We start from the raw sequence: 12,483 nt of genomic DNA, 5'->3' as shown, positions 1-12,483 counted from the left end.
TGCCCTCGGTTGTTTTTGCAACCCGTTAAAGGCTGAGGTTGAAGAGATCCAGAACTAGCACTAATGGGACACTGCAGAAACCTCCCTTTTCCATTGAGATGGGAAGCTTGAGTGCCGAGCCCAGTGATGCTACTCTAGTAAACAGTAAAAACACACAGAAGTGCCCAGCCTTCCGTTTTTCAGTGCTGCGGGCTTCTTCATGAGCTCTATATCTATGGTTAGACCCTGTCAGAAAGTGTGCCTTCCTGTTTGTGTTTTTCAGGGTTGTTTCCAAAGCACCCTAACTTCCTTCCTTCCTTCATTTCATTTGTGGATGAAAATCCAAAACTACACAAGCACTTAGAATTTTTATTTCCCTGCTTCTGCTGTTCTTGGCTCCCTCGAAGCAAAAGGTTTTAAAAGCGCCACTTTCCCAGCTCCCTGTTTCTCTCCCTTCTTGGGCTGGCTTGCTGATGACCTCGCTGGACTAAATATAGGCTCACCTCCTCCAGGCGCAGGAGAGCAGGACCGCACTGCAGCTGTGGAGGTGACAGGAGCATTGCCTTTCCTTTTAGAAGCTCTGTCGGCTTCCATGATTGACACCCCATCTTCCGCAACGCTGCTGCAGCCTGCTGCTTGGGCAGTGTGGAGTTGCTGCTCCCTGACAGCCGCAGGGCTGCACAGGGGCCACTTCCCTTCAGTCTTCAGCAGCGCCCTTGCCCAGCCTTATTGCCCTTACTGAGGGTCTGCAGAAGGTGTCAGTTTGGAGCTGGCCGTAACGGATGGATAGGGCAGGGAAGGGCTGAGGGCTGGGACACCTCCACCTGCTGGGGGGAGAGGCTGGCTGCTGCACAGGTCCTTCGGGAGGAGGTTTGTGGTGGGGAAGGAGGTGGGGACAGCATCTCTGGGGCCACGGAGGGCTCCTCTTGCTGCGGAACCACAGAAAGCTGAAAGGTGCTCCATCCGTCCTTTACCCCTCCGATAAATATTCTGCCCTGTGCCCTCTAGATGTGAGGAGGAAAATATGATTAAATAGTTGAAATGCTTTTATTTGTGAAATATTAACTTTCTGTAATATATATTCAAAAGCAGATACTCATTTAAAGGTTATATTTAATACAGCTCTGCTCCAGTTTTTCTTTTTTATTATTATTTTCTTACACATCTTTCCACTTTCTAAGGCAATGCTCCAGTGAGTACTGCAATATAATAGCTGCTTTCTCTCTCAGTACACAATTTGACAGCATTTATTCTTTCCTTCAGTGAACATAATTACTTCACATATGGAACCTGTGATAGCCTACAGGCATCTGAGAGAAACCAGAATCATACAATCTGTCCCCTTTGTGAGCTTAATTTACATTCACAAGTGTCATTTTAATAGTGCTGGCAACATGTAGGATAAAAATTACAGGTCAGCTGCAGCATGTCACAGGGAACTGTGCTTAAGTCAATAACATGGTATTATTACATTCTGGATAATTTTACAAGGTAGATCTCACAGGAGGAGTTTGACCCCTATTTCTTTGGTTTTCTGCCTTTTGGTTTCCTCCATAAGGTAATTCATTTAGAAATGGATGTTGCAAAGCTGCAAACGTATTGACAAAAAGGTTAGGCTGTCGCAGGCATTTCCAAATCTGAAAGCAACACCTTTCCCTTGCCATAACTTGTAACAGCACTTACAATTACCATGCATCTGGCATGTTTAAGAATTTGCACTGTTAATTCTTGAAATTTTTTTTCCTCATCTATGTAATCAAAATACTGAAGGGCATAGCCTTCTGCCTTCTAATTTCATAGAGTGGACAGAAGTTTCAGCTTCCTGCAACTGATTTGTTTTTAGCCAGTTACAGTAGTCTCAGGCTAGGCATTTTACAGACCTTTTTGTACAAGAAAAATAGTGAGCATCAGAGACACATGTGCAGAGCTATATATAATACCTAGTTTAATTTATATATTTATAACACCTAGAAAGAATAGCTAATTTCTTATCCTGGCATCTGAAATATAAATAGAGCTGCAATAAATAGTCTAATAAAACAACAAGTGACTGTTTTTAGTAAAAATTTGGGTTTGGGTACAGTGCTGAATCCAAATATAAAATCAATCTCAGTTACCATTACTGATTATTTTCTGTTTTTACAAACCCCATAATTTACTGCAGTTTAAGTTTTCAAAGTTTGTTTAGGGTAATATTCAAGGGCTTGTATAGTTTGTCCATAGTACTCTGATATTCAAAAAGTCCATATATGCACAGACAAGGCAAATACACCCTGAGGTGCCTCCCCCTGCGCATGCATACCCACACAGAGCTATTCTCTGAATCATGTGTTCATTCACTCCCCCTGAAATTTGCATCCCTCTCTTGCTGTAAGCACTTTTACTCGTTCGAGCAGCACAAGGGGGAAAAATACCTTTAATCCAATGATTCATTTTCATATCACTGACAGTGTTGGAGTTTGAGTGGTTGTTTTGATTAAAAAAACCCAGACAAAACAAAAAGCGTCTTGTTCCTCTGAGGAGGCTAGACAGAACATACTTGAATCTTTATAAAAAGTGTGACAAACTAACAGCAAGGAATTGGAATGACCTACGTACATTTTCTTGGTAAGCCTTCTGCTAGAGTACTCTGTCCAGTGAAACAATGGTGAAAAATTCAAGTAGGTTCAAAATAATTGACAGAATGATCTGAGATATGGGAAGCGTGTTCTTTACAATGAGAGCCAGGTCAGTTTATTAACTTGCCAAATTCTTGGATACATAAGTACCTAGGTATAGTGAAGATGCCTGCTACCTGAAGACTTGTAACATGGCCAAGGATGTGACAAAAATACATATAAAAAGACCAAATAATTAAGATTAAGCCAGGAAAATTAAAACTTGAGTAAGTTGCACATTTTTGAGAGTGGAGGTAATTAGACACTGGAAAGGATTCCTGTTGAGACTGGTGGATTACCTATCAAAACTCCATGGCTTTCCAAAGGACGTGTCCTACTCCAACAGAGTCTGATGCTGGAGGTTGGTCAGTTCTGTTTCATTGTCCTTATTTAAGTCCATCCAGGCCTTAAATCCTCTGAAAACACACAGCCAACCTCTGAAGCCTTTGGCCAGCCTTTACTTGGGAAAATGTCCATTTGGAACACTGGGAAATTCTTCCATGTAGGCAAAGTGTCTGTTAGTCATGTTCTTCAGAGTCTGGCATAGGGAAGTGTTTGCATTTCAGGTACTCTTTGCCTTAGCAGGAGGTTCTGGTTTTGTCGTCAGCTCTCTGTTGCTGCAAGGGTGTAGGCTGGGAAACAAGAGCTACAAAGGGCAGGCTGGAGATACTCATTCCACCTCTGGAGCTGTCTCCCCCACCATCTTAGCATAAAAACTTCTGTCACTGATGTACACAACAGCATATATGCAAATATTAATATTTTATGTGCCTGATGACCTATTGGCTAAACTGAAATATCTGAAACATAACAATTTTCATTCTTTGTGATGATCTTGTGTGATCTACAGTTCAGTTGCAGATGTAGTATCATTCGTTCCTCAGGAGATCTGCTGGAGTGTCTTATCTGCCTCTCCTTGGCTTCTGTCTTGCCCCTCAGCTGACATTAAGTTTATTACTTGCTTGATTAATGGTTGCCATATCTGTTTTTCCTATTTTGGAGAGGAAAAAAAGGAAAAGAAGAAAAAAAGGTTTACAGGAGAGACTGCAGACAAGAGCAAGCCAAGTAAGAGGCCCTGCCTGTGAGTGGGTATTTATTACTTCTGCTTTTTAAAAGGTAAGGGACATGGTCAAGTTTTTGGCATGACATCCTCTTCTCACAGGTAGCATACAATTACACTGATAAGTTTTGTGAGAAGATGCTGAACATGCAGTAGATTAATTATGTTCTTGGGCCTGGGACTTGAGCCTTTCAGCGCTCTCAGCTTTCGATGTCAGGCTTTTTAGAAGTCCTTTCACTGTCAATGCCTGTTAAGTGGATGTTTATTTGTGGAAAAACTTTATCTTAAGAGCTATTAAGAGTGTTTCATCAACCTAGTTTTGAAAAAAGGTTTTGTGTTTCATCAGCACTAATTTTAAAAAAAAGTAAAGTCTTACTAGCTGGTTTCAGAGAAGTCACCAGGCAGCTGGGACATTGTGGTGGTTTGTAGTCACACCTGATGGCTTGTGGACATAATCAGTTGGTTTTGCTCTAGCGAAGTGAAATAAGGAATTACTACGGTGAGATTGCCCAAAACAGAGTTTTTCCCATGTTAGGGAGAAGTTGTGTGCTCGGCTGGGATTGTGGTGCTTGGGCCGTGCTTGCCCGGTGGCACCTGGGGCTACCTCCATTGTGCTGTAGGCAGCACACCATGCCCCAGCTCAGCCCCTCTCCCCCGGTGTGTAGTGTTATGACGGATGCAAGAGCGTGGATTAGTACAGGCACTCTTTCATATTGTATCTTCTGAGTGATGGATAAAGAAAAAAATATCTACAGATCATGTGTGTGCCATTTTAATTTATCACTTAGAGGATGAATCTGAACAGAGTCTGTGGTTAATATAAATTTTAAAAAGATGATGAAATGTTTTTTTCTCCTAAGCTGATATACAATCTTATTTCCCTTAGTCCTCCTCCTCCTCCTCCTCCTCCAAAAAACCCCCCACCAAGCTCTTGTCTCTGATTTGTTTATAAATACAATATCAAACACCTCCTCTGTGCCTCTGATGTACGTTCGAGTCCGCGTGCCACTGTGCTGATTCATCTGGAGGATGCCCTGCATGTGAGTGGTTTGGCACAGTATGGTACAGGAGAGGAATCTGATAGCGAGAAAGGCAGAAGCAATGGCATAATTATGAAGGATTTTTTTCCCCTCATAGCGCTTCTTGTTATTTATTCTTCTCTCCATGCTCCCCTCAGTTATTTCTCTTCCCGAAAGGAAAATAACCTGGCAAGAAAACAATGTTTCCACTCCCATCGTTTTTTAGGCAAGGAACACCAGGCATGTTTTTTTTTTTTTAACGTGCTAACTGATGGATGATTATTCATCAATTTTTTTTGTTGAAGCAAGTGGGCTTGTTAACTGTGGTGACATTTTAGTGATGCTATGATATACCTGTGTCATTATTGCTTGATTTATCAGTGTGTAAAGGATTATTTTGTTGAAAAACTTACTATGGATCTTGTGTTTAAGGCTGACTTTATACATGTATGAGCATGTGTGTGTGAATTTGTATGAAAATAAGGGACAGAACTGTTAAGATGCTGCTTCTGTTTTGGGCTTTTGACTCTGCATTATAAAATAGAAACTGTAGCCTTGAATTTCCGTGCTTGAAAATGGCATACTTAAGAAAAATTTTGTAACTGAGAACAGCTCAGCCACAGTCAGCCTACAGTTTGCACCTATTTACTCCCTCTCTCCTCCAAATTCCTGACTCACCTTCTCTCATCTCTATACTTCTACAGGACTGTTACTTGCAACCCTCTGCCTCCCCAGCCACTCTCCCACTGCAGACACGCGTCACACTCACCATCCCCGACTCGTTCCCCCCCACCGGCAATGCACCCCAGCCAGCAGCCTGCTAACAAGGCACCCAGTGCCTGGGCGTGCACATTTTGATCTGTCTTCTGTGTATGGCTGTCATGGGTCTTTGAAGGGTTAAATTCAGCATGCCACTGTGGTTGGAGAAGCAGGATGGTAGTGATGTTGGGGAGTCTGTGGGGTCACCCTGGCTCCCAGAGGACAAGCGGGGATCCCGTTCCCTTGGAGAGAGAACACTTGGTGAGAAATGCCCTGGGGAAAAACATTGCTGAAGGATTAGGTGTGAGGAGCTCCGGAGCACCAACATGCTCCAACTGACCCTTGTGCAGCAATGCGAGGGGTAGCTGCAGGCACAGCTCTGTGCAACTCGGACGGCCAGGAGACTGAAGCGGTAGGTATGATAATGTGAATGCTGGGTAGCTATGTGGAGATGCAGCAACCACAGACAGTTTGCAAAAAAAAAAAAAAGAAAAAAATTAAAATTGAAAAGAAGTGACCTTGATCCTTCTTAAACTCAGTGGAAGTGAATGTGCTTATATTTCCTGGGAAAGATGCTATTGGAAATTCTGTGTAAGTGTAAATGCATGAAAGCCAAAGGAGGTAAAGTTTTCTCTTAATTAGGATGATTAAAAAGAAAAGCAGCCTGGAAATTGAGTGCCAGCCACAGCCAGAGCACCATGGCTCCTTTGCTATAGCAGGAGCAGATTTACTAATGGGGTGACATGTCCTGTCCCTTTTGTCTCCTCCAGCACCCAGGTTGCCCTGCCTGGGTGAAACATCTCGACTTCAGGCTGTGTGATCCAGCTTGGGCTGTACAGCCCTTCATACACAGCATTTCTGGTCCAGCCAGTGTGATTTCCTGGCTCCCCCCCAGTTTTAATTTGACAAAGGCGTGTGGTGCTAGCAGTCTGACAGTGGCTCTTGCAGTGCACCCATCATCTCCAACTCCCTCAGAACTCTCTGGGAAATTCAGGTCCTTTCCAGCTCTCTGAATCAGGTCCACAGGGGCTTGTCTGCTGTATTAAAAGCAGACCACAAGGTTCAGGTTACACAGATAGAAGAGACAAAGCTCCTTACTGAGGGTAGGCCCTCAAAATCAGATGGACTGTCAAAAAATTGTTTTGTCCTGAGGAAAGAAGTGGGGGAAGGGGAAGGCAGAGCACATTTTAGGGCCACTCAGGAGCCCTTTATGTGGGTTGTGCCATTTAGTCTTCAATAAAACATGAATGCTTGCCATAGCAACCACAGCAGCCACCTCTGAGATAGCCATCGCTTTAATAAAGATGGATGTTCGCTGAAGAAATTCTAACAAACACATGTAGACCTTTTATGGTGCCATTCAAGAAAACAATCTCACTTGAAGAAGCAGTCGTGTTTTCTCAGGAAGGGTGTAAGAGTTAATGCAATACCCTGCCAGGTTTCGCTGCCTCTGCTGCACGCTCACTCCTGGAAATTGCTGTTATTTGGGTGGTGCGAGCCAGGGGACGGCAGCGGTGGGGTGGGCATCTGGCACGGCCCTGCTGCCTGCACTGCTGGGAGAGCTTGCTGCCTGCAGCCAGGACAGCATATTTTGCCTCCTTTCCCATTAAAGCTTGTCCCAAACTCCCTGGATGAACATCAGATCACTGTTTTCTTGAAATCTTTCATCTGGCAGGTATTTTCCTGAAATGCCCTCTTTCACTTTAATCCCTGCTTAATCTTACAGAAAGATGCAAACAATTGTGTAATGTCACTTTGCCTCGGGAAGTCTTGGGGATGTTCAACAAAATCTTGTGGCTTTTTATTCGCATACCCCGAGAGCACATTGGGGTCCCTCACAGTAAGCAGGTTTGGATATGGGATGCTCCTAGATCAACCTCCTGGAAAGAGGATGCTCTGGCTTGTAAAATTTGAAACAAAATGTTTATTGAGGAAGTATTAGATTAGTCACAGATTAATTACAATTATCAAGTATTATTCACGTGTAATAAGAGTGAATTCTTCACTCAAGATTCATAGCAAAATAACATTATTTTTCAAATAGAAGTAATTTAAATTGAAGTAAGACCTTCTAATACCACCATCTGTACAAGTAAATTACTTTCAGAGTAATTAAATATGCATATCTGGGCTGCATACTGTACTGATGAACCAAGTTTTATGGATGCAATATGCTTATAAATCCCTTAGGTATTAAAGATGAAGAATCCATGGCATTTTGCATTCATATAACCATGAATAAGAAAAAACCCAAAATTTCTGTTGCATAATTTTGGGGAATATATTTTTATTAACTTTTCCTGGTTAATTAATATTTTTGCCAAATAGCAAATATGATCACCATATTTATTAGTCTGACATTTCATGGGGACTTAAAGCTCTGTAAGAAATTTCAGCATTGTATGTGTCTGAATTTATGATCGTGACACAGTCACTCATCTTCTGCAGGTTCCCAGGAAGCAGAGCAGTGCAGTGAAACTGCAATCATTATGTTGACTGAATTCGTTACCACTGGACTTGCCCCGCCATGAAATAGCACTGCTCAGCCAATTGGGATTCATGGTCACAGCTCTTCATGGGAGCATCAGGGCTTATAGTCCATAACAAATACAAATACAGAAAGGAACAATAACAGTATGATACATCTGACCTATTATCCCACCTTGAGACACTTTGTCATGAGTACCTGAATAGTGACTGACTGTATGTTTTCTGTTGTGCGGACGAATGGGATGGTCGTAGGACGTAGGAAAGAGAAGCCATGCCTCAAAACACAGTGCTGTTGGTGTGGTCTTCAGTGACTAAAAGCCGTCTTTATGCTTACAACACATCGTTCGTGATTTATGTAAAACACCGGTGTGTAGGGGAGCTTAGGAGGTTTGCTGGGAGCATCTGAACACTGCAGAAACATTTGGTTAAAGAAATACCTGAAGTCAATTCTGCAGAGCACTTCAGAAGCAGCCTGAAATCCCAGCAGGTCACCCCTTTCAAAGCAGCAAATATGACTGTCTACATGCCACCAAAATGCAAGAGCAAACTCAAGCATAAAGACATACATTTGGCACAACCTCTGTTTGCAAGTCAGCCACTCTGTGTTGCACAATGTGAAGGAATCTTAGATATTTTATGTCAATGTAACATTTCTTATGAAACACATAGAGATTCCCTGTCATCAAGAGATTTAGTCTACCTACAGCACTTTCACAGTTACCTGTTCAGATCAATTGCAGGAGCCTGGCAATGGATGTGGGTCAATAGATCAATTCTTTCTGTACCCCAAACATAAAATAAGAAATGGTGACCTGAAAAGCAGATAAAGAGGAAGCAATGAGAGCTTGATTTCTCTAAGCCCCGTGCTAACACGTGTGAACCAGCAGATTGTGTCACTGCTTTGGGACCTGTTTATGTGTATTTTAGATCGTACTTTGTCATAGATGGAGGTGGATGTTTATGTAGCCAAGAGGAAAACTAGTGGAAATGTGTGCCAGTTGACAATCCAGAAGGTATTGAACTTTGAACGACATAATTTCTGACCTCATATAAGGTAGTAGTTTGGTGAAAGATTCACTTGTATCCAGTCTAATTGTGCACATGTATTATGCTGGAGGTAGCCACCTTCTGTATGTGCTTTCTTAATCTTTGGATCTCTCTTCTTTGGGTGTCTTATCACCTTTGTCTCTGCGCTGTCCCTGAAACCCAGTTCACGCCCAGCCTGCAGACCCCAGCATCTCCACATGCTCTACTTCTAGCAGTTCATTTTCTGGAGCTACCACTGGAAGACTAAATACTTTTCTTTAGCAGATTTTCTGGCAGGGTTGAGGTTTGAAAGAAAACAAAAGCGGGAATTTGAGTGTGGATGCGCTGGGTGAATCCTCTAGAAACGGGATTTGGCAGGTAGGTGGTGGGATTGCTCCTAGGAGGGCTGTATATAAAAAAGCTTTATAGTACTCCTGAGCAGACCTGATTTTCAGGTCAAGGTTTGACCCGTAATAGACAATGTATACAATAATACTGCTTTCAGGCAGCAAAGTACAGGTTGGAATTTAAGAGAGCCCTATAGCAAGAGTCCTAGGACAGGAAAATATGCAAAAGAAACTCTACATATTCAAAAAGGTAAAATTGAAATGTGGATCTCTATTCAACTTCTGAATGTTTCCATGTTTGTGACTAATTTGCCATGTTTAAGTCCAGGTTTATGCTAAAACATTCTCAGATCAGCATTATTAGTGTAATGTAGCACAAGTCCCAATAATTTGGAAATGGATCTTCCTGGGTGTTTGAAAATGCCATGCTAGGACAAGGACGTTAAAATCCTCGTCTTCCTGTGTCACAGTGTCTTGTGTTCAGGATGTCTCCAGTTCTCACAGAGGCTGGAGCATTATTTTCCATACCCTTTTCCTCCCATTTAGCTTCTAGGTACTTAGACAAAATTGAGTAAAGAAGCCTTTACCTGAGAACCTTTTTACTGGTTGCCGTGCTTTTAAAGCTTTAAAAGCTTTTGCTGAAAAGGTACCTATTTTCTTATCACTTTTTTTTTCCTTTTTCCCTCTTCAGAAAAAGGGCATCATTTGAAGTTCTTTTTTGGCAGCTGTATTTCACTGTGATACATTATGTCAGGGCACATCAGTCACATGAAGATTTTATGGAAAAAACTATACCTTTTTTAAATGCCCCTCTCTGCAGTCCCCTTCAAAACACAGTGTTTTTTCAAGAAACTCTTCAACTATCAACAGCATTATGATACTTGAAACATTGTGGGTGTAATGGCTTCATCTTACTCAATTATATAAATGCTACTTAAAGAAAGAATATAGAATTTAATGTGGTGAATTTAGTAATTCTAAAAAAAAATTGACCATTTTCACCTTTTACTGATGTTTATTTTTCAGTGTTGGGCAAGAGCTTCATTTCTTTGTAACCAAGTTAATCCTGTGCTGTTCCTTATTTTACCATAAAATGAGATACATTCTTGAATTCAGATTAAAATGAGGTACCTTGATGAAAGTGGGCTTCAGGTGTCGCACACTAAGCATTGTACATTTCTATTTGCTCTGATCCTCCAGCACACATAAGATTTCACCTCTTCACCTTTGAACAAGATTGCACTAACTTTGATCTTTTCAATTTTGTTCAACTCCAGGGAAGGAGCAGCTACTTGAAACATGTTATCATTTAGATGTTCAGAGGTTCTTTTTTTGAAAAAAAGGGGGGGGGGGGGAATTGAAAGCATGAACTAAAAGCTGTAGATTTTTAAGCATCAGATTTTGTAGCTAGTGTGTTATGCTTTAACATCAAAATGTAGAACAAAACAAAATGTAGATTTTAAAAGCACGCAGAATTATTAAACACAAATTTTGTTTTACGTAAACATTTTTTCCACAGTAAAACTATCCTTTCCCAGGTCAATGCATAAGCTTTGTGTTCTTGCTACTTTGCTTATGGCCTAAGCCTGTTATTTCAGTCTCTGTACTTTTGTAATACTAATTCATGATACTGACAGTTAATCTATTTTTATAACTGTTATTATCTGAGTAAAATAACAAACCAGGTTCTTCTTTTTCTCTTCATATGTAAGAACATGTAACAGTGGGAGGAAAATTAAAAGTACGATATTTTTCAAGACCTTACATGGTTTAGCAATATTCTTATAATGATTATCACCATGTGCCAATATGTTTTTTCTTGGTATTATTTTGGGGGTATTTTTTTGCTATTACAAGCCAGATTTTCACCCAAATACTTAAGAATTTTAAATCGTAGAGCCCTATTTCAAACTGCCCTTCACCTTCTGAAGAACAACATGGCTATAAGGTCCTAGGAAGTTTCATCAAAATTCTTATGTTAACAATTGCTGAAAGTTTACATTTTTGTCCTTTTGTTCCTTTTTCTTCTTGCCTAGTTTACTCGGACTTGCATTGTTTCATCCCTGTTGTCTCTGCTGAGGCTGAAGTTGTTCAGGGATGCTCATGGTAAGTAGCTCTTTGTGTCCATCCTCTTGCTTTATTTTGAGGTTTGCTTTGCACAACAGTGCAAACGGGGACAGGTTCCCCCTTCTAGGACATGCTGCTTGTTGAATTCGCTTCCATTAACAAGCTGTTGGAAGCAAGTTAATGCCACATTAATTTACTCTAGCATATGATTCTTCCTGCCTATTCTAAGGGTTGCTTAGACAACAGATCATCTCCTAAATGGTATCTCATAAAAGGTCTGAAGTCCCCTCCCCCAGAAAAGTGTTGGTATACTATACATGGTTAAAATTATTGAGAGAGCTAATCTGTACAGAGATTCTTGAGGTTGTTACTTATAGGGACCAAGTAATATACTACTCATCATCAGCTACTTATCCACTCTCCTTTTTCTTCCTAGTTTTTTTAGGTGTCAGGCAATCCTGGAATGAGGGACCTCAAGCCACGTTTTATCCTCTAGTTTCCCTGAAAAGATTTATTTACATGTTGAAGTTACTGGATGTGTGTTCTGACAAAGGTATTTGCCTACACACTCCTTCTTAGGAACCCTTGATCTCTTGTGGACCGAAGCTTCATTGAGATTTTGGCTTGCTAATTTTCATAACTTCTTTGGGCCTGATTTTTCTAGGCTAATCAAATAAGTTATTTTGAAAAGTACTTGATTTTCTAGTCTCACAATCACATACACCTTTTGCAGGTGAACTCCACTTCTAAGCAACTTCTACAGTGGTCAGTGTCTCACGGTCACCAATTGACTGGCACCTACTCAGACATCACCTTGGGAGGGTTGTGATGAAGTCACCTGGGCTCTTTGGTAATACAGGACATTGGCAGCTGTAGCAGAAAGCTTCAGGTTCTCTGACAAATGACAAGAAAAGGGGGTGGTGCCAGTGTAAAATCAAAGTAAGGGGAAATGGCATAAACCGGAAGTACTCCTGAAAGACCAATTACTCACTGTCAATTTTGGGGAGAAAAATAAGACACACTGTAAAAGCTGACCTTCTTTGTGTTGCCTAAGTACCCAGTACTGCAGTATGTGGCCA

General features: G+C 41.3%; 1 long non-coding RNA gene across 1 annotated transcript in view; it reads left to right on the top strand.

The window, feature by feature from the left end:
* The window catches only part of LOC142035469 (uncharacterized), a 48,359-nt gene extending 36,453 nt beyond the window's left edge, over positions 1–11,906 (top strand). Inside the window, exons 4-5 of the long non-coding RNA XR_012651896.1 lie at positions 11,374–11,443; positions 11,841–11,906. This is a non-coding gene — a long non-coding RNA (uncharacterized LOC142035469). The remainder of the gene's footprint in view (positions 1–11,373; positions 11,444–11,840) is intronic.
* The last annotated feature ends 577 nt before the right edge of the window (positions 11,907–12,483 follow it).

The sequence above is a fragment of the Buteo buteo genome, chromosome 10, assembly GCF_964188355.1.
Source record: "Buteo buteo chromosome 10, bButBut1.hap1.1, whole genome shotgun sequence".
Taxonomy (NCBI): Eukaryota; Metazoa; Chordata; class Aves; order Accipitriformes; family Accipitridae; genus Buteo; species Buteo buteo.
The sequence above is the reverse complement of the archived record's forward strand: the minus strand, read 5'-3'. Positions and strand labels throughout refer to the sequence as shown.